The sequence below is a fragment of the Ziziphus jujuba genome, chromosome 6 (genome assembly GCF_031755915.1).
Source record: "Ziziphus jujuba cultivar Dongzao chromosome 6, ASM3175591v1".
In the NCBI taxonomy this organism is placed as follows: Eukaryota; Viridiplantae; Streptophyta; class Magnoliopsida; order Rosales; family Rhamnaceae; genus Ziziphus; species Ziziphus jujuba.
The window spans coordinates 847,354-869,839 of NC_083384.1; the positions used below are offsets into that span (position 1 = coordinate 847,354).

The 22,486-nt window shown below is 35.6% G+C and overlaps 1 non-coding gene and 4 pseudogenes across 1 annotated transcript; 2 read left to right on the forward strand and 3 right to left on the reverse strand.

The window, feature by feature from the left end:
• Window positions 1-239: 239 nt before the first annotated feature.
• Window positions 240-991, forward strand: LOC132804198 (photosystem II protein D1-like; annotated as a pseudogene).
• A 933-nt stretch (window positions 992-1,924) lies between these two features.
• Window positions 1,925-9,620, reverse strand: LOC132804122 (large ribosomal subunit protein uL2cz/uL2cy-like; annotated as a pseudogene).
• Window positions 9,621-10,090: 470 nt separating this feature from the next.
• TRNAM-CAU (transfer RNA methionine (anticodon CAU)) lies at window positions 10,091-10,164 on the reverse strand. The gene has a single exon. It is a non-coding gene; the product is annotated as a tRNA-Met (tRNA).
• A 2,986-nt stretch (window positions 10,165-13,150) lies between these two features.
• On the reverse strand, window positions 13,151-18,905 carry LOC132804199 (NAD(P)H-quinone oxidoreductase subunit H, chloroplastic-like; annotated as a pseudogene).
• Window positions 18,906-20,943: 2,038 nt separating this feature from the next.
• Window positions 20,944-22,011, forward strand: LOC132804135 (photosystem II D2 protein-like; annotated as a pseudogene).
• Window positions 22,012-22,486: the final 475 nt, after the last annotated feature.

Here is a 22,486-nt window from a genome sequence, read left to right on the forward strand (position 1 = left end):
TATTTTTATTCAATTTATTTATTCAGTTTATTAAAAAAAAAATGGATGAATCTAGATAGATAAAAACCTCGATATATCTATGGATGTTGAATATTGGTTGACATGGGTATATAAGTCATGTTATATTGTTGAATAACAAGCCCTCGATTATCTATTTATAGAAAATTCATGTGCTTGGGAGTCCCTGATGATTAATAATTGAATAAATCAAGATTTTACCATGTCTTTACATTTGATGGTTTGGTGTTTTGATGATCCCTACCTATTGACCACAACTTCTCTATTTATTATCACTTTCATTGTTGCCTCTCCGGTAGATACTGATGGTATTCGTGAACCTATTTCTGGATCTTTACTTTATGGAAACAATATTATTTCTGGTACCATTATTCCTACTTCTACAGCGATAGGTTTACATTTTTACCCGATATGAGAAACGGCTTCCTTTGATGAATGGTTATAAAATGGTGGTCCTTATGAGCTAATTGTTCTGCACTTTTTACTTGGTGTAGCTGGTTATATGAGTTGTGAGTGGGAACTTAGTTTTCGTCTAGGTACGAGCCCTTGGATTGCTATTGCATATTCAGCTCCTGTTGTAGCTGCTACTGCTATTTCATTGATCTATCCAATTGGTCAAGGAAGTTTTTATGACGATATGCCTCTAGGAATCTCTGGTACTTTCAACTTCATGATTGTATTCCAAGTTGAGCACAACATCCTTATGCACCCATTTCACATGTTAGGTGTAGCTGGTGTATTCAGCGGCTCCCTACTCAGTGCTATGCATGGTTCCTTGGTAACTTCTAGTTTGATCAGGGAAACCACAGAAAATGAATATGATAATGAAGGTTACAGATTCAGTCAAAAGGAAGAAACCTACAATATCGTAGCCGCTCATGGTTATTTTGGATGATTGATCTTCCAATATGCTAGTTTCAACAACTCTCATTCTTTACACTTCTTCCTAGCTGCTTGGCCTGTAGTAGGTATTTGGTTCACTACTTTATGTATTAGCACTATGACTTTTAACTTTAATGGTTTCAATTTCAACCTATCTACAATTGATAGCCAAGGTTGTGTAATTAATACCTGGGCTGATATTATCAGCCGTGCTAAGTTAGGTATGGAAGTTATGCATGAATTTAACGCTCATAACTTCCCTCTGGATCTAGCTGCGGTCGAAGTTCCATCTACAAATGGATAAGACTTTGGTATTAGTGTATACTGAGTTATTGAACATAAAGGAGCAATAATCATTTCTTGTTCTAGCAAGAAGTTTGGTATTACTCCTTTAGGAGTTTTTTTACTTAAATTGTTTTCTTTACTTCATCTTTACTTCAACATACCCATACATTCATTATGTAGAAATTTTTATTTTTGATATCCTCTTTTCAATTTTTTTTATTTTACATTTAAATTTAAAGTTTTCAATTCCATTTTTTCTTTTTTAAGTTTGAATAATGAAAAAAAAATGATAAATGGTGTAAATTGACTTATTTGTTTGTAATTTGTAAGTTTGTAATTTGTAATAGGGGCGGATGTAGCCAAGTGGATCAAGGCAGTGGATTGTGAATCCACCATGTGCGGGTTCAATTCCCATCATTCACCCATATATATATTTAAACTAAACAAAAAAATATTGAAAATATGAAAATAGTTAACTATATATACTATATATATTAACTAAATACACTATAGATATTAACTAAATAAAGACTAAATAAAGAAAAATTTTAAAATTTAAATTGAAGTATCAACTAAACGGGACCAAGTGACTATTATTTCTTTTTATGCTTTTGTGTTAAGCATATTTATTTTTCTTAATAAACGATTTGCTACAAAAGGAATTTTTTATTTTTTTAGTGAACGTGTCACAATTAATTACTACTTTTTTTTTTTTTTTGTAAAGATGAAGAAACAATTTCTATTTACTATAGCGACTAAGAATCAAATTATCACTATATTTATTCCTTTTTCTACTTCTTCTTCCAAGTGTAGGATAACCCCAAGGGGTTGCAGGTTTTTTCTACCAATCGGGGCCCTCCCTTCACCACCCCCATGGGGATGGTCTACAAGGTTCATAACTACTCCTCTTACTACAGGACGCTTACCTAGCCAACATTTCAATCCGGCTCTACCTAAACTTTTCTGGTTCACCCCAACATTCCCCACTTGTCCAACTGTTGTTGAGCAGTTTTTGGGTACCAAACAGACCTCCCCAAAAGGTAGTTTTAATGTGGCTGGTTTACCCTCTTTTGCAATCAGTTTCGCTACAGCACCTGCTGCTCTAGCTAGTTGTCCACCCTTTCCAAGTGTGATTTCTATGTTATGTATGGCCGTGCCTAGGGGCATATCGGTTGAAGTAGATTCTTCTTTTTGATCATTCAAAACCCCTTCCTAAATTGTACAAGCTTCTTCCAAAGCATATGGCTTTCTGGATGTAGATGATGATATCTATACAAATGGATCTTATATATATATTGTTGAAATGTGGTGATCTTGCCACAATGTGCAAGGTAGTTTGGTTACACTTGCACTCTTCATTTTGCAACATCAAAGACCAAGCATTGTTTATGTTTATGCGTTTTATTTTATCTTGTAATGTTTAGGAACAATACCCTTTTTGTAATGCCCTAAGCTCATTATCTAGCTTAAGGCCTTTTTTGTGTAGTTGCCGTAATTGTATTTCCAGCAACATAAGTCCACTTCCTTGCATTCCGTTTGAAGTAGGTTTGGTATTTGGACCTGAATTTTGGATATGATAAACTAGATACGCAGAGGAAGCAGCCGCAAAAGAATGGCCCAATTTGGAGCTGGGAAGGCTGAGTTAAGCCCCAAACAATCTGACCCTTGTGCAGTGTTGTTGCCCAGAACACTGCGCAAAACTGCCTCGGGTTTGATTACTTTTGAATGGGTAAATGGACTTTGTTTTATCTGGTTTTTGGGTAAAACGTAGTTTAATATTCAAAAAGGTTTCCCTCCAATTTTCAAGTCAAATGGAGCTGGTTTTCAAATTCAAATACCTTAGACAAGCTGAACTGCCCATTAAAGAAGGTTTCTTGCATGCCCAGCACATTGATTAGAGTTAGTTGAGGTAGTTTGGCTTGGTTGGTTACTTTTAATGCTTTTGTATTTATTGCTCAATATGGCAGCATGCCTTATTGTCTTTTTGATGTATTTAAAAGTATGAAAATTGTAATGAAAAACGTTGAGAAAGAAAATATTCAAAAAACAGATTTTGAAAAACAACATTTTTGGCTCTCTCTCTCTCAACTACTACATTTTTGGTTTCTTGTTCTTCCCAAAGCTAACAACCTTCTCAAGAACCCTAAACCTCCATTAAAACCAGAAACAAAACATAAACAAACCCAAAAAAAAAAAAAAAAAATCAAGAACCAAGAACCAAGAACCAACAACAATCATTCTTGACTAACACCTTGAATGATTGTGCTCTAGGGTACAACAACATAAACCTACACCAAATTCCATCATGGTATCAGAGCATAGTGTAATTTCTTAGGACCTTGTGAGCTTTCAACCTAGACCATTTTATTTGTGAGAGGATTCCCCACCTAAAGCCTTCCAACCCAAACCAAAACCTCCCAAAAAGACTAGTTGAAACTCACCAAAACACCACCACCTGAGAGCTTGTTCTTGTGTCCATTTTTCAAAACTTTTCAAAAACCATCTTTTTCAAATGGCCTCACAATCCTTTGCAACCCCAACACCACCTAAGTTTGAAGGCCAAAACTATTCCATTTGGAGTATAAAAATGGAAGCCTACCTTCAAGCCTTTGGTTTATGGGAAGTCATAGAAGAAGGTTATGTAGTGGAGGAGTTGAGAGCTAATGCAACCCAAGCACAAAGAAATGCACATGAGGCCGAAGTTGCCAAGGGGTTCAAGGCCCTCACTGCCTTGCACTCCTCCATGAGTGATTCCATTTTTATAAGGATAATGTCATGCACAAGTGCTAGAGAGGTTTGGATAAAGCTTCAAGAGGAGTTCCATGGAAATACTAGAACTCGGCAAATGCAAGTTTTAAACCTAAGAAGAGAGTTTGAGACCTTGAAGATGAAGGAGAATGAGCTTGTCAAGGATTTCATGGAAAGGATGCTCAAAGTGGTAAATCAAATTCGGGTCCTTGGTGAGCAATTGATCGATTAAATGGTAGTAGAGAAAGTATTGGTGAGCTTACCCGAAAGGTTTGAAGCTAAGATTTCCTCCCTTGAAGAATCTAGAAATCTTAGTGAAATAACCTTGAGTGAGCTCATCAATGCTCTTCAAGCAACCGAACAAATGAGAGCCATTAGAAAGGAGGAGACCATAGAGACTGCATTCTATGGTGGCCACAGCAACAAAAAGAAGAACAAAGGAAGGAAGAGCAACAACACCAACCAAACCGGTTTTACAACCAACAACAACACAGACAACAACAAAAATGGATGGAATCAACAACAACAACAATAAAGCCATCAAAACCGAGGAGGGCATCCACCTTGCCCTCATTGCAAGAAGCTTGGACATCTACCATCCAAGTGTTTTTGGGGGCCGGATGCATCTTGTGAATGATGTGGAGGAAAAGGCCACATTGCCAAAGTATGCAAGCAAAGGAGACAACAAGCCAATGTGGTTAATGAAGAAGCCGAGAACCTATTTGTGGCCACATGCCTTAAAGTCACAAGTAGTGGTCTCGGTTGGCTTGTGGATAGTGGTTGCTCACACCACATGAGTTCCCAAAAGGATGGCTTTGTGGAGCTTGACCGAAACTACAAAACCAAAGTGAAGATTGGTGATGGCCGGTTCATGAAAGTAGAAGGCAAAGGAGATGTGTGCTTGAACACCAAGGAAGGTACCAAAATTATAAAAGATGTGCTATATGTTCCTAGTTTATGTGAAAACTTGCTTAGTGTAGCACAATTGGTAGAAAGAGGCTTTGCTTTAAATTTTGCAAAAGATGGATGTATCATATATGATGCTTGTGGTAATGAGTTGTTTAAGGTACCATTGAAGGACAAAAGCTATAGATTGGACCTAGTTAAGAATGAACAAGCCTTAAAAACCAAAGTGGAGTCCATTTCTCAACTTTGGCATAAAAGGCTTGGGCATTCTAGCTATGGTGCCATGAAAAACACCAATGCCATTGTGAAGGATATGCCAAAGATTGAGGAGATGAAAAGCCTATGTGATGTATGCCAACTAGGGAAATCCACACGGCTTCCATTCCCTAAAGCCGGTTCATGGAGAGCTAAGGAGAAGCTTGAGCTAGTCCATTCGGATGTGTGTGGACCGATGAGTTTGTCATCAATTGGAGGATGTAAGTACTTCCTAACCTTTATTGATGACTACTCAAGGATGTGTTGGGTATATTTTCTAACAACCAAGTCACAAGTGCTTGAGAAGTTCATGGAATTCAAGAAGATGGTGGAAACCCAAAGCAATACAAAGATAAAGTGCTTGAGAACCGACAATGGTGGAGAATATACAAGCTTGGCTATGGAGGATTTTTGCAAAGAAAATGGAATGGTGCATCAATTCACAACACCATACACACCACAACAAAATGGTATTTGTGAGAGGAAAAATAGGACCTTGATGGAGATGGCAAGGTGCATGATACATGAGAAGAACATGCCAAAGAAGTTTTGGGTCGAAGCCATATACACGGCTAGCTACATCCAAAACCGAGCATACACCAAAGCCAATGACTCCAAGACACCCTATGAGATATGGTATGGAGAAAAACCATCTTTGGACAACATAAAAATCTTTGGAAGTGTTTGTTTTCTCCATGTTCATCCACACATGAGAGAGAAGCTTGACAAAAGGGCAAATGTGGGCATCTTGGTCGGCTTTAGTGAGGTTACCAAAGGTTTTAGGGTTTTCAACTTGGAAACCAAGAAACTTGTGGTAACAAGGGATGTGAGGATTGATGAAGATGCTGTTTGGGATTGGACAAAGGAGAAGCTTCTTGTCCATGAAGATAATGCTCGGTTGGATGATGGAGAAGAAGAAACCAATGACAATGACAATGAAGAAAATGAAGATGATGAGGAGGATGCACTTGAGACCATTGGAGCCGAATTGGAGATTGGAGATGGTGTTAGAGGAGAAAGGCCATTGCTTGAAATATATGAAAGGTGCAATGTTGCCTTGAGTGATCCTACCAATGCTCAAGAAGCTATGCAAAAGAAAGAGTGGATGGAGGCCATGCAAACCGAAATGGATATGATAGAAAAGAATGAAACTTGGTCTTTGGTTTCTAAACCTAAATACAAGAAACCAATTGGTGTAAAGTGGATCTTTAGGACCAAGTTCAACCCGGATGGAACAATATGCAAGCACAAGGCAAGGCTTGTGGCAAAAGGCTATGCACAACAAGCGGGTGTAGATTATGGAGAGACGTTTGCACCGGTTGCAAGAATGGAGACCATAAGGCTCATCCTATCCATCTCGGCCTCAATGTCATGGAAGGTGTACCACCTTGATGTAAAGTCGGCTTTCTTGAATGGTGTGCTTCAAGAGGAGGTTTATGTCAAGCAACCCGAGGGCTTCATTGTTCAAGGACATGAGGATAAAGTCTACCATCTACACAAGGCACTTTACGGGTTAAAGCAAGCACCTAGGGCTTGGTATGGCAAGATTGATGGTTACTTGACCTAACAAGGCTTTAGGAGGAGTCCAAATGAGCCAACACTATACATAAGGAATGAAGAAGGCATGATTGTTATCTCACTCTATGTGGATGATTTGTTGGTCACGGGTGAAAATGAAAAGAATGTGGAAGTTTTGAAAAATGAACTTGAAAAGGAGTTTGACATGTCAAGCCTTGGTGAAATGAATTACTTCCTTGGAGTGGAAGTGATGCAATGCTCTAGGGGTATTTTCATATCTCAAGAGAAATACATCAAAGATCTTTTGAAAAAGTTCAAGCTTGATGAATGCAAGCCAATGTCAACACCAATGAGCCAAGGAGACAAATACAAGAAGGAGGATGGCACACCAAAGGTAAACCCGACCCTATATAGAAGCATGATAGGAAGTTTGCTCTATGTATGTTCATCAAGACTGGATATTATGCATGCCACATGTGTTTTGTCTAGATATATGCAAGCACCATCCCAAAACCATTTTGTAGGTGCCAAAAGAATTCTTAGATACTTAAAAGGAACACAAGACTTTGGAGTTTGGCATGATAGGCAAGATGTGATGAGATTAAGGGCCTACTCGGATAGTGATTGGGCTGGATGCTTGGATGATATGAAGAGCACTTCGGGGTATCTTTTCTCACTTAGTAGTGGACCATTCTCATGGAATGCAAAGAAGCAAGCAACAACCGCTCAAAGCACCGCCGAAGCCGAGTACATTGCTTGCTCTTCATGTGCAAATCAATGCGTTTGGCTTAGGAAATTATTGGAGGACCTTGGTTATCCTCAAGAGGGTTCAACCATCATCAAATGTGACAACACTTCAGCCATATCAATAGCCAAGAACCCCGTTCAACATGGAAGGACAAAACACATACCGGTGAAGTATCACTCTTTGAGGGAGTTTGAAGAAAATGGAGAAGTAAGCTTGGAATATATCAAGACTGAAGATAACCTTGCAGATTTCTTCACCAAGCCACTTCCAAAAGCAAGATTTGAGACCTTGAGGAAGCTTCTAAATATTTTAAGCAAGAACACCAAGGAGGAGTGTTGAAATGTGGTGATCTTGCCACAATGTGCAAGGTAGTTCAGTTACACTTGCACTCTTTGTTTTACAACATCAAAGACCAAACATTGTTTATGTTTATGCATTTTATTTTATCTTGTAATGTTCAAGAACAATATCCTTTTTGTAATTCCCTAAGCTCATTATCTAGCTTAAGGCCTTTTTTGTCTAGTTGCTGGAATTGTATTTCCAGCAACATAAGTCCACTTCCTTGGATTCCGTTTGAAGTAGGTTTGGTATTTGGACCTTAATTTTGGATATGATAAACTCGATATGCAGAGGAAGCAGTATAAAAAATAATGGCCCAATTTGGAGCTGGGAAGGCTGCGTTAAGCCCAAAACAATCTGACCCTTGTGCAGTGTTGTTGCCCAGAAAACTGGGCAAAACTGCCTCGGGTTTGATTACTTTTGAATGGGTAAATGGACTTTGTTTTATCTTTTTTTTGGGTAGAACATATTTTAATATTCAAAAAGGCTTCCCTCCAATTTTCAAGTCAAATGGAGCTGGTTTTCAAATTCAAATGCCTTAGACAAGCTGAACTGCCCGTTAAAGAAGGTTTCTTGCATGCCCAGCACATTGATTAGAGTTAGTTGAGGTAGTTTGGCTTGGTTGGTTACTTTTAATGCTTTTGTATTTATTGCTCAATATGGAAGAATGCGTTATTGTCTTTTTGATGTATTTAAAAGTATGAAAATTGTAATGAAAAACGTTGAGAAAGAAAATATTCAAAAAACAGATTTTGAAAAACAACATTTTTGGCTCTCTCTCTCTCTCAACTACTACATTTTTGGTTTCTTCTTCTTCCCAAAGCTAAAAACCTTCCCAAGAACCCTAAACCTCCATTAAAACCAGAAACAAAACCTAAAAAAACCCAAAAAAAAAAAAAAACAAAATCAAGAACCAAGAACCAAGAACCAACAACAATCATTCTTAACTAACACCTTGAATGATTGTGCTCTAGGGTAAAACAACATAAACCTACACCAAATTCCATCATATATATCATATAATTCTTATATATATCATATAATGAAGTACCGCATGAATGGATATATAGGAATCAAAATCTATCGAGTCACTCATGTTATGATCTTCTACATCTTAGGTCTTCCCGTTCCTTCATCTGGCTTATGTTCTTCATGTAGAATTTAGACCAAATGACTCTATGAAATTACGTTGATACTTCCACATATTACAGGTAATGTAGGAGAAATCTCTATTTTTCTCCTTGGGCTTAGCTTTCAACTCGCCTTTGACCATCAAATGAAATGCGAAGAACCCGTCCTCCTCTCTTTGAAACAAGGGGTGCTTTTGGTTCTGTCGGTGCTTGAAACAATTTTTTCTTTTCCATATTACTATATCTATAGAGTCAATAATTTTATATGAGGAACTCCTGAACTCAATCACTTGTTGCCATTACTCTTCAGTTTTCTACCGAGGTCTATCCTGTAGAGGGACTCAAATTGTAAACCTAATTGGTTACTTCCAATTACATAAATCAATAGATCAAACCGCACTCAAAGGTAAGGTATTTCCTATTTTTATAGGAACTTCTGTACTAGAAACAATGGTATCTCCAATTATAGCCCCTCTGGGATGTAAAATATATCTTTTCTCACCATCCCCATAGTGTATGAGACAAATGTATGCATTTCGATTAGGATCATATTTTAGAGTTACGATTCTACCATATATGCCTTTTTCATTTCGTCGAAAATCGATTTTATGATATAGACACTTATGACCTCCCCCTCTATGCCTTGCGGTAATGATTCCTCTGGCATTACGACCTTTACCACAATGATGCTGCCCATAGATCAAATTATTTCATGGATTGGATTTCACTTGATTGTCTATGACTCCTTTGCCTGTGCTTGGGATATAAGTATTGTATAGATGTATCGCCATGCTATTAAGTATTTTGATTTAAGTTCTTTTCTTTCTAACAGGTGGAATAGAATAACTCGGTTGAAGCGTAATGGTCATATGCCTGTAATGCATTGTATGTCCTGTAATAGGTCCCATTCTTCTACCCTTTTCTAGTAGTCGATGACTATTCATAGCTATTACCTTAACACCAAAGAAGAGTTCAACCCAATGCTTTATTTCTGTCCTAGTTGATCCTGATTCGACATTAGAAGTATATTGATTTTTCAAAAATAACCGAATACTTTTGTCTGTAAATATAGCATATTTGATTCCATCCATAAATCTATTTTCTTCCCTATGAGTTATAGTCTCAATAAGAATGCTAGTTCTTACTGTTCATATGTTATGATATGAATATACCATACCAATTCGTTATGTATGGATGATGAGATTCCATTGATACAGAGCCAATTCCAATAGACTTATTCTATTGAAGGGTCCCATTGGTATGCATCCAGTAGGAATTGAACCTACGAATTCACCAATTATGAGTTGGTCGCTTTAACCATTCAGCCATGGATGCTTAGCGAGGATCCTCGTACATAGTAAATAACCAAATTCCAATTCAAATTAAATCTTTAGGATAAATCAATGCAATTTAGGAGGACACACTGAAAGGAAATCAATTCAAATCCTGGATTTTTGAATTAAGAGAGATATCGAGAGAGATCAAAACTTCTCACTATTTCTTAGATTCATGGACCCAATTCAATTTAGTGGGATCTTTCATTCACATTTTTTTTCCATCAAGAACATTTTATAAAACTCTTGGACTCCCGAATTTGGAGTATCCTACTTTCAAGCAATCAATATTTCACGATCAAGGGTGTAGTACTATTTGTAGTAGTGGTCCTTATATAGTGTATTAACAATCGAAAGATGGTCGAAAGAAAAAAATCTCTATTTGATAGGGCTTCTTCCTATACCTATGAATTTCATTGGATCCATAAATGATACATTGGAAGACTCTTTTAGGTCTTCCAACATCAATAGGTTGATTTTTTCGCTCCTGTATCTTGCAAAAGGAAAAAAGATCTCTGAGAGCTATTTCCTAGATCCGAAAGAGAGTACTTGGGTTCTCTCAATAACTAAAAAGTGTATCATGCCTGACTCTAGTTGTGGTTCGCGATGATGGAGGAACTAGATCAGAAAAAAGAGGGATTCTAGTTGTAAGATATCTAATCAAACCGTCACTGGAATTGAGATCTCACTAAAAGAGAAAGATATCAAATATCTAGAGTTTCTTTTTGTATATTCTATGGATGTTCTGATCCACAAGGGCCATGATTGGGAATTGTTTCATTGTCTGTCTCTGAGGATGAGGTGAAACATAATCAACTTGAATTTGGGATAGCTATTCGAAATCTTACTGAAAGATTGGATTTGTTATCTCATGTTTGCTTTCGTGAAAAAATACCAATTAAAGCGGAGGGTTTCTTCAAACAACAAAGAGCTGGGTCAACTATTCTATCAAATGATATTGAGCATGTTTCCCTTTCTCGAGAAACAAGTGGGCTATTTCTTTGCAAAATTGTGCTCAATTTCATATGTGGCAATTCTGCCAAGATCTCTTCTTTAGTTAGGGGAAGAACCCACAAGAATTGGATTTTTTGAGGAACATATTGAGAGAGAATTGGATTTGGTTAGACAAAGTGTGGTTGGTAAACAAGGATCAGTTTTTAGCAAGGTACGGAATGTATTGTCAAATATTCAATATGATTCCACAAGATCCAGTTTTGTTCAAGTAATAGACTCTAGCCAATTGAAATGATCTTCTGATCGATCCAGAGATCATTTTGATTCCATTAATAACAAGGATTCAGAATACCATGAATTTTAAAGATACTTATTTAAAGATGTCTTTATTGCATAGAACTTTATCTGCATTGTTGAGAGCTTTACTTAGTGGTAATTTGAAAATTTGGGAAATATTGATTGCTAACTTTAAAAAGTGTAATTTTTACCATAATGAGCATGTATTTCTAGATTTTGTTGTAATAGTGTTTGACCCTGGAGAATTGATTTGGTTGCACTTACGAAAGGAAAGGTTTCCTAAACAAAGAAAGTCAAAGCTCATGCTGTATTATACCAAATGATACGAACCTAGGACGACCTGCTCCTAAACCCGTATTATATTAGCCCGGATCTCAATTAAGTTCAAGTTCTAATGGAATGGACCTCATTCTTTGGTGCTTGGACAGATTCGGTTCTAGTCTCCTTCCTTGGCCAATTTGAGCTTTCTTCTTTGACTTTCAGCTTTGGCTTGCTCTCATAGATGGGATTGTTCCTCCAGCCACTTGAATTGGACCTTCCACTGTTGGAAACACCTCCAAACCATGATCTTACACCCCTCCTCTTGAATTGATGCTCTAATTTAATAGCCACACGCAACATCTCCTCCAATTCCACATATTGTTGCAATTCTAGTTGATTGGCTATTTCACGATTCAAACCACCAAGAAACCTTGCCATGGTTGCTTCCCTACCTTCATTCAAGTTCAATCTCATCATAAGCATCTCCATCTCCTTGTAATAGTCCTCTACGGATACATGTCCTTGAGATAAAGATTGTAGTCTTTGATGCAGCACCTATGATAGTGTGATGGTACGAATCGCTTCCGCATGGCTCCTTTCATTTGTCGCCATGTAGTAGTCAAGTCATCACCAACTCTCCTTCGGGTGTTTTGCCCATTGGTCCACCATTGGCGTGTATAATGGCCAAACTCCATTGCTGCCAATTTCACCATTGGAGTGCATAATGGCCGAATTTGCTGTATTGCTTGCTGGCTTTACTGTATTAGCCTTTTCTTATTTTTCCAAGCATGGGCAACATGTGGGCCTTCATATTCAGTTTATTTGGCATCCTAAAAAGCATCTAGAAGCTGATTTGGAGCTCAATTTGGTCAAAGATTGGTCAAAGTCAACTTAGTCAAAAAGCTAGTATTATAGTTTCCTAATTTGTTTTTACTTTTTGTTTTAGGAAACTACCATTACTTTTTGGCTTTTATTTATTTATTTTCTGGAAAAATAACTTTAGGAAGGTTTTTATTTTATTCTTTCCATTGTAAATTAATTAATTCCTAATTTAATATAAAGGAATTAATTAATCAAACTTAGATTAGGAAAGGAAGTATAGTTTCAGCCAACTAGGTTTCTTTATGTGTGGTGGCTGGTTTTCTTTATGTTATAGGGTTTTATTTCGTGGATTTGTAGCCTATTTAAAGGCTTATTTTTCAATATGAATAAAACTTGGATTTGACTAAAAAAAATACTTGTGAGATTAATTATCTCTTTGTTCTTTGAGAACACCTAAAGCACCATTAGAGAATTGGTTGTTTTAGCTTGATTTATCAATAGGTTTTCCATCCCCTATTGTGGCGTCTACATTATACCAAGGTTTCTAACCACAGGTTGGTTAGGGGTTGAGGTCCATTCCATTAGAACTTGAACTTAATTAAGATCCGAGCTAATATAATACGGGTTTAGGAGCAGGTCGTCCTAGGTTCGTATCATAGTATCATCATAATATCAGCCTATTTCATTCTTTTAACTAATTGAGGAAGAATTTGCAAATTGATAAAACCTGATGGGCGAATTTTCCATCTCCAAGGAAAACCATCCTGATCCCCTATCAGAAAAATTCCCAATTCTCCTTTTGGGGCTTCGACTCTCACATAGAGTTCTTGTTTCGGTAATTCAAATGTAGGAGAAGGTTCTTTACTAATAAATCAATATTCAAAATCATTCCATTTAGGATTCTTTTGTCTATCAAAGTATTAGATTTCTAAATTCTCATGTGGAGCTCTTGGAATTCCTTCCAAAGCCTGTTGAATAATTTTTATGGATTCTGACATTTCACAAATTCAAACTAGATAACGAGCTAACGAATCTCCTTTTTTTTGCCACTGAAGTTCCCAATCAAATTCATCGTAACACTCATAATGATCAACTTTACGAAGATCCCATTGTATTCCAGAAGCCCACGGAATTGGTCCTGATAAACCCCAATTTATTAATTCCTCTGTACCAATAATGCCCACTCCTTCAACTTGTTCTAAAAAAATAGGATTTCATGTAATAAGTTTTTGATATTCAGCGATTCTTGTTAAAAAATAATCGTAAAAATCCAAACATTTATCTATCCAGCCATGAGGTAGATCAGCAACTACTCCTCTGATATGAAAATAATTATGCATCATTCTCATAGGGGTGGCATCTTTGAATGGATCATTTTTTAATTATCTTTCTTAGAAAATATAGAAGAAAGGCATTTGTGCACCAATATCTGCCATAAAAGGGCTGAGCCATAGCATATGAGAAGCTATACGACTCAACTCCAACATAATTACTCTGATATAGCTGGCTCTTTTAGGCACTTGAATATTTTCCAACTGCTCCAGGCCATTTACGGTTATGGCTTATGTGAACATAGTAGCTGTTGGAGTTTGGTGTGGTTTTTGGGTTCACTTCGCCAAGAGTGTTGTACACAAGATGTTAGTCTTGTGCATAACCTTTAATCTAGTTTTCAGTTTGGTATTTAGGTGATTTTTGCATTTGTTTTTGGTATGATGATATTGAGTTTTGTTAGGGTTTTAGTTTGGAAGGAAGAAGAAGAAGATGAAGAAGAAGAGAAAATGCTAGAGTAAGCCTGACAACTAGATAGCACAATAATTCTTCATTACATTCATTTGTTGCATAATATAGATACAAAACTTGGTTCACACATGTGAAGTATGTGTGAAATGAAACAAAGTCTTTTTAAAATTCAAAATACAAATTTCCCCCCCCCCCCCCAATAATTTAATAAAAAAAATGTTCAAATACCAGCTGCACATGTAAGTGTACAAATATGGCAAAGGTTGGCAAGAATTTGAATTCCAAAAACTGTCTCCTTCCAAATCAGGTAATACTAGTTTGACCTGATGAAATGCTGGGATATCTTCATCCAAATTGTCTGATGTTTTACATATGGCATTTCGAAATATTAAGGATAAAATATGGAGAAGACCCGGTCCAAAGGAATTGGTTAAGGCCTTCAATTCTTCCCAAACCTGTGGCCCATAACTGCTGGAAATCACAGCAGTTATGCCAAGTCGAAACCTATATATCTTAGGCTTTCCAAGTCCGTTTTGAGTCATTATTTTTTATATATATTCTTTCACATGTCTATTATAACATATCCAAAAATTATAACCGGGTTCTAAAGACCCAGGAAATTCCAGCCCCAACAATGGACCTATGTTGTTGGAAACACTGTTTCCAGCACATAGCCATTTTACAAAATCAAATCAATACCCAACAAAGAGATCATTCCTAAGCTAAATACAATAAAACTTAGGCATTCAAAAGACATTAACAGGAATATAAAATATAGACATAAATATTCTATTAGGTCATTCGACAAAATATTTCTTACAAAGAAAGAAAGAGGGTGCAAACCTTGGTGGATTTTGGTTTGCACAAGGTGGCAAGATTACCACATTTTCAACAGTAGCTAAATAATCCCAACGCGTTACATGATACGAACCTAGGACGACCTGCTCCTAAACCCCGTATTATATTAGCCCGGATCTTTAATTAAGTTCAAGTTCTAATGGAATGGACCTCAACCCCTAACCAACCTGTGGTTAGAAACCTTGGTATAATGTAGACGCCACAATAGGAGATGGAAAACCTATTGATAAGTCAAGCTAAAACAACCAATTCTCTAATGGTGTTTTAGGTGTTCTCAAAGAACAAAGAGATAATTAATCTCACAAGTATTTTCTTAATCAAATCAAAGTTCTATTCATATTGAAAAATAAGCCTTTAAATAGGCTTTGAAAGAAACAAAGTAAACCCTAAAAACCCTAGGTAAAACAGGCCACACAATAAAGAGTTCTATGGTGGCCGAAATTCTCACTCCTTTCCTAATCTAATTTGGATTAATTAATTCCTTTATTTTGAATTAGGAATTAATTAATTTACAATGAAAATAATAAAATAATAACTTTCCTAACCTTATTTTTCCAGAAAATAAATAAATAAAAACTAAAAAGTAATGGTAATTTCCTAAAACAAAAAGTAGAATCAAATTAGGAAACTATAATACTAGCTTTTTGACTAAGTTGACTTTGACCAATCTTTGACCAAATTGAGCTCCAAATCAGCTTCTAGATGCTTTGTAGGATGCCAAATAAACTGAATATGAAGGCCCACACGTTGCCCATGCTTGGAAAAATAAGAAAAGGCTAATACAGTAAAATACAGTAAAGCCAGCAAGCAATACAGCAAATTCGGCCAAATTGTTGAAGCTGTCCGTACAAGCCCTTTTTGATTGCATTTGAGGCTGCTTTAACTTGATTCCATGACCTCTTAGGCATATGTATTGAACCCATAAAGCATTGGAACCATTTCATGCTTCTCGGACTCCAAAAATGTACCAAAACCGTCACTCGGGTCCGTATCGGCTTCCACCACTTGGATGCTTAGAATAGGCTTTGTATCTTCAAGTATGGACAAGCTCTATTGAGATTGATTACCCCCTGTATAAATACTTCCAGGTTGTCCTTAAATCTCTTAATTTGAGCTCTTGTGATTGGCCTAGTCTTCATCCGTGTCGAGTCAGCATCCCAGCGGGTTATCGGTTGAGCGGGCTCGGGTGGAATCACATCATTCCCCTCCTCTTGAAAAGGATTTGTCCTCAAATCAAGATCATCACCTGCAGCAAAAGGAGTTAAATCAGCAACATTAAATGCAGCACTCATGTTATACTCACCCGGTAAATCAAGCTTGTAGGCATTCTTGTTATTCTGCTCCAAAACTTGAAAAAGTCCATCCATAGGCGGCATGAGCTTTGACTTTCTTTGTTTAGGAAACCTTTCCTTTCGTAAGTGCAACCAAACCAATTCTCCTGGGTCAAACACTATTACAATAAAATCTAGAAATACATGCTCATTATGGTAAAAATTACACTTTTTAAAGTTAGGAAACAATATTTCCCAAATTTTCTATCGTGAACTATTTGTGTCAATGGATTAGAACAGAACCTTTTTTTTTTCAATTTTTTTTTTACTGTTCAAATAGAAAAGAAATCTGTTATTACATGGATACACATTTTTTTATGGGAAACAACATAGTGGTTGTCCAACAAGATACTACAACTCCATATAATAAAATATTGCCTTGGGCGAGTCACATATTGCACACTTACCGCCTGTTTTATTATGTGGTTTATTATTTTATAGATTTTATTTATGCTATGCTTGCTTTATTGAACTCATTTCATATCATGGTTCAAAGGTTAAAAATCGATGAGGATTACTAATCCTTTTTGAAATCCGAAGTAGTTCCCACGGAACCCCTCGGAACCTCTGTCAATTGCTCAATCAATTACTTCTTTGTCGGAATGCTAATAAACATATTACTTGCTTTTATTTTATCCATACCCTTTTTTCCTTCATTGGTTTTTTTCTTTCTTTCAATGGATATTGGGATTCATATTAAAAATAATCCAAAATACAGGAATTAGAATCATACGAATAAGAGTTCTCTTTTGATTAGTTTCGATTATTAATTGGAATAAATACAAATTAAATAGAACTAGATGAAGAAATAGAATTGGGACACGACACTATGTAATTTACATATGGAATTGATATCTATATATATGAAGATAATAATGTAGATTGATATATATTAAATTAACCTATATCTTTAGACAATAAACTTTATACAGTACAATGGCAATACTAGATATTATGGTAGAAAGAAAAATATGAACTTTTCTTTCTACCATACTATCATCTCTCATAGAATAATGCTGATCCTATTTTGTTCATTTCATTCATTTAATACGTGAAATTGGAATCTTTTTTGTTTTATTTCTTTTCTTCAATCATTGACAAGAACTAAAAAGTCAAGTTTAATTCAAATTAATCGCTCTGATTTACTGGTTTTATGTATATTATAAGTAAGAAAGCAGTAGGAACTAGAATGAACAGTGCAGTAGCAATCATCGTTTCATTTTTCTTTAATTAGCAATAACTCGGGATTTAATCCCATAGAGATGATAAATCTTTCATTTGTAAATTCAATGGGATGAATTATGTCTCGATGTAATCAAGTCGATTGAATGTCATAAATAAAAATATCTAGGCTATCGAATCAATTCATCATCAAAAATTGAATAGTATAACATAGGAAGATCTTTTATCCATACCGACTTCAAAGGTTGATTCTTGATCCAATCAGAAATTCCTTATATTAATTTAAATTTTGATTTATCATTCTTTTCCATTCTTTTTTTCTATAACTTACCGCCTTCCTTGTACAATCATCTGATGAAGTATCATCTAACCGCCTTTACACTTACCTTACCGTTGATTTTAACCAAATCTAAACAAACAATCGAAATGAAAAAAATGATGGATCTGGTTGGGAATGAAATTCAATTATTTGTACTCCCTTTCATAGAAAAATGGATAGACGAATTGGTGTATTTTTGTTATTTTATTGGAGTTGGATCCATCGGGACTGATGAGGCTCGAAGCCGCAGCTTTCACCTTGACAGGGTGGTGTTCTAACCAATTGAACTACAATCCCAGGGAAATAACGTAATAAAATAAAGTGTACAGTATACCTATTATTAATGATTTCATTCAAACACTTTCGATTTAGATTTTTGATTAGAATTGTCATATTGGAATAGAGAAGCAAGTGATATATTTCTATCCATATGGATATGCGCTTTAGCGAAAGTGGCGTGGATTACCAATAATATTTTTGTTATTGCCAAATCAATTGGATAATCAATCTTTCAATGAAAAAGTTTGTTTTTCTTTATTTTACTTTTGTCCTTAGCCTTTACACTTACCAATCCTGATATGAATCTAGATCATTAGAAAAATCAAATTTTGTTGGAAAAAAAAAATTAATAGAGTAACTAAATAGTGGCAAAGATATATAAAAAACTTTTACTTTTTTTCCTATTGGGATCGAGCATTTTGGGAAAAGAACAAATGGGTTATATCATGGTAGATTGGCAAATTATTGGGCCGAGCTGGATTTGAACCAGCATAGACATATTGCCAATGAATTTACTATCTGTCCCCATTAACCGCTCAACCCAGGATAGGAAGAAGCAATTTCATGCTTATTGATAGTCCATGATCAACTTCCTTTCATAGTACCTTATCCCCAGGAGAAGTCGAATCCCCGCTACCTCCTTGAAAGAGAGATGTCCCGAACCACTAGATGATGGGGGCATACTTGCCCGACTGCCATCATACTATGCTCATAGTATGAATAGTTTTTTGAAATTGTCAATATACAATATAATAGAATGGGAATGGTATGAATTAATACAAAGGATAGCACTTTTTGGTGAGTAATTGGTCTACCAGAAAGAGGAATTAAACCCCATTCTTACACTTTCATGCATCGATTTATTCATTGTTAAGATCAGGCGAGCATATTTCTACCTCACACTAAGATAGGAAATTCAAATAAAAAAAATGATAAGTTATTGAATTTTTTTCTCTAAATTTTTTTCGGTTCAGAGGACAAGCCGAATTTCTTTATCAGCGGTTGCTTCGATAAAATATTTTGGAGCTATGTTGAATTGGTAGATATATGTATCATTCAAACGAATTTCGCTATAATGGAAAATAATGGAAAGAAATTAGGTTCGGCCAGTCTAAAAACAATTCATTGCATTGATATTTATCAAATCCAGTATCAATAGACCTTTTTTTACCTACACTAACTAGTATATTCTATACTCACTAGGTAAATCAAATTGAGCATTCCTGAATGACCCACTATGTGTCTAAGATATATCTATTACATAGATTATAATGTATAAACGTATAAGATATGTCTATAGACATATAACATATAATAAGTATATACACTAAACTCATAGTAACTAGCAGCTTATTCTGGAGTTGAAGTAAACGGGCCCTTTTTACTCAGTGGTAGAGTAACACCATGGTAAGGCATAAGTCATCGGTTCAAATCCGATAAGGGGCTTTGGTTTTTTCATAAAATTCCAATGGCAGTATTCATATTTATAGATATATTGTTGCCATTTGTAATAAAAAATTAACAAACCATAAAATGTAATTGTAATATAATTAATTTTTATATTGAAATTCTATTAAATACTGATGAAGTGTAGTAATTTCTAGTAATTATAGTTATAAAGTTGAACATTTGTTATTGTGTTTATTATATTGTGATAAATATTATAATGATAAGTTTATAATGAATAATGCTAAGTTGTCTACTTGAATCTCCAAATATTCCTATTAATTTATTCTATTATTCCAATCAAATCAATTAGAAATCAACGAAAGAAAAAGTAAGTGGACCTAACCCATTGAATCATAACTATATCCACTATTCTGATATTAAAATTTGATTAGAGATAAAATTGGAACAGTGGATTTTTTTCTTTTCATTTTCATATTTCTCTGGACTACGCAAGAATCTTTCGATATTCTAAATAAATCTTCTTGTTTCTATATGTTGTATAGGAATGCCATTCCATTCCCTTACTTTACAGCGAAAGATTTATTCCAAGCACAACATACATAAGAGGCCTTTAAAACACCTTTCTTTGATTCCAGAACACAAGACAAGATCCCTTTCTATTTTATTATATATATTTCATAATTTATAAGTATCTATTTTAGGTACGTAGATAGATATCTATCAGATAATGGTTTCATGTAACAAATATTTCCATCCATATGGATACATACAATATTTTTTCCCGATAATCTAATGGAAAATGGATGCAAGAAATAGACTTTTATTTATAGTCTCCTATTATTAAATTCAATACCCTATTAATTTAATTAAATATAAATAATAGAATAAGATAAATGGAATATGAGGTTTATTAAAAGAAAATGAAAGGGTAAAATAGAAAGCAATAAAATATATGATATTGTAGTAGTTTAAGACACATACAAATTCTTATTTTTATTAATTTTCATAACGGGATTTAAGAATAAGATTAGTTGATGGAATGGGAGGAATATATCGGTAGTGAGAAAAGGGATTGCTTGTTTCTTGAACAGTTCTTTTGATTGATGCGTCTATTTGATTGATGAATCATAAGACAATTCATGGTTCAGGTGGTCATTAAGAATAGGAAAGGATAACCGAATTGAGTTCAGGGATTTTACTTTACTACGTCGAGTTAAAGACCAATAAATTTTTTTATATTTGAAACCTATTTAAAAGAAGCCACAACGTTCTGAAAATGCTACGAGGTGCTCGAAAATGGTTGAAGTAGTTGAATAAGAGGATCACTATGACTATAGCCCTTGGTAAATTTATAAAAATGAAAATGATTTATTTGATATTATGGATGACTCTTTACAGAGGGACCGTTTCATTTTTGTAGGTTGTTCGGGTCTATTTCTCTTTCCTTGGGCCTATTTTGCCTTAGGGGGTTGGTTTACAGGTACAACCTTTGTAACTTCATGGTATATCCTTGGATTAGCAAGTTCCTATTTGGAAGGCTGCAACTTCTTAACCGCTGCAGTTTCTACTCTTGCTAATAGTTTAGCACACTCTTTGTTGTTACTATGGGCCCTAAAGCACAAGGAGATTTTACTTGTTGGTGTCAATTAGGCGGTCTGTTGACTTTTGTTGCTCTTCACGGTGCTTTCAGACTAATAGGTTTCATTTTATGTCAATTTCAACTCGCTTGATTTGTTCAATTACGAGCTTATAATGCAGTCGCATTCTCCGGTCCAATTGCGGCTTTTGTTTATGTATTCTTGATTTATCCACTAGGTTAATTTGGTTGGTTCTTTGTGCCAAGTTTTGGTGTAGCAGCTATATTTCAATTCATCCTCTTTTTCCAAGGGTTTTATAATTGGACATTGAACCCATTTTATATGATGGGAGTTGCTGGGACATTGGGTGCTACTTTGCTATGCACTATTCATGGTGCTACCCTAGAAAATACTTTATTTGAAGATGGTGATGGTGCAAATACATTTCGGGCTTTTAACCTAACTCAAGCTGAAGAAACTTATTCAATGGTTACCGCTAACCACTTTTGGTCCCAAATCTTTGTTGCTTTTTCCAATAAACGTTGGTTACATTTCTTTATGTTATTTGTACCAGTAATTGGTTTGTGGATGAGTGCTCTTGGAGTAGTTGGTCTAGCCCTGAATCTACGTGCCTATGACTGCATTTTTTAGGAAATTCGTGCAATGGAAGATCCAAAATTTGAGACTTTCTACACCAAAAATGTTCTCTTAAACGAAGGTATTCATGCTTGGATGGTGGCTCAATATCAGCCTCATGAAAACCTTATATTCCTTGAGGAGGTTCTACCCTGTGGAAACGCTCTGTAATGGAACTTTAGCTTATGTTGGTCGTGACCAAGAAACCACTGGTTTCGTATGGTGGGCCGGAAATGCCCGACTTATCAACTTATCCAGTAAACTACTTGGGGCTCATGTAGCTCATGCCAGATTAATCTTATTCTGGGCCAGAGCAATGAACACATTTGAAGTGGCTCATTTCGTACCAGAGAAACCGATGTATGAACAAGGATTAATTTTTCGATGTATGAACAAGGATTAATTTTACTTACACCTTTCTATACTTTGTGTCTGGAGTAATTCACTTAATTTCCTCTCCAGTATTAGGCTTGGCGGTATTTATCATGCACTTTGGGGACTGAAACTCTTGAAGAATCTTTTCGATTCTTCGGTTACGTATGGAAAGTTAGAAATAAAATGACTACAATTTTGGGATTCACTTAATCTTGTTAGGTATAGGTGCTTCTCTTCTAGTGTTCAAGGCTCTTTATTTTGGGGGGGGGGGGGGGGGCGGGG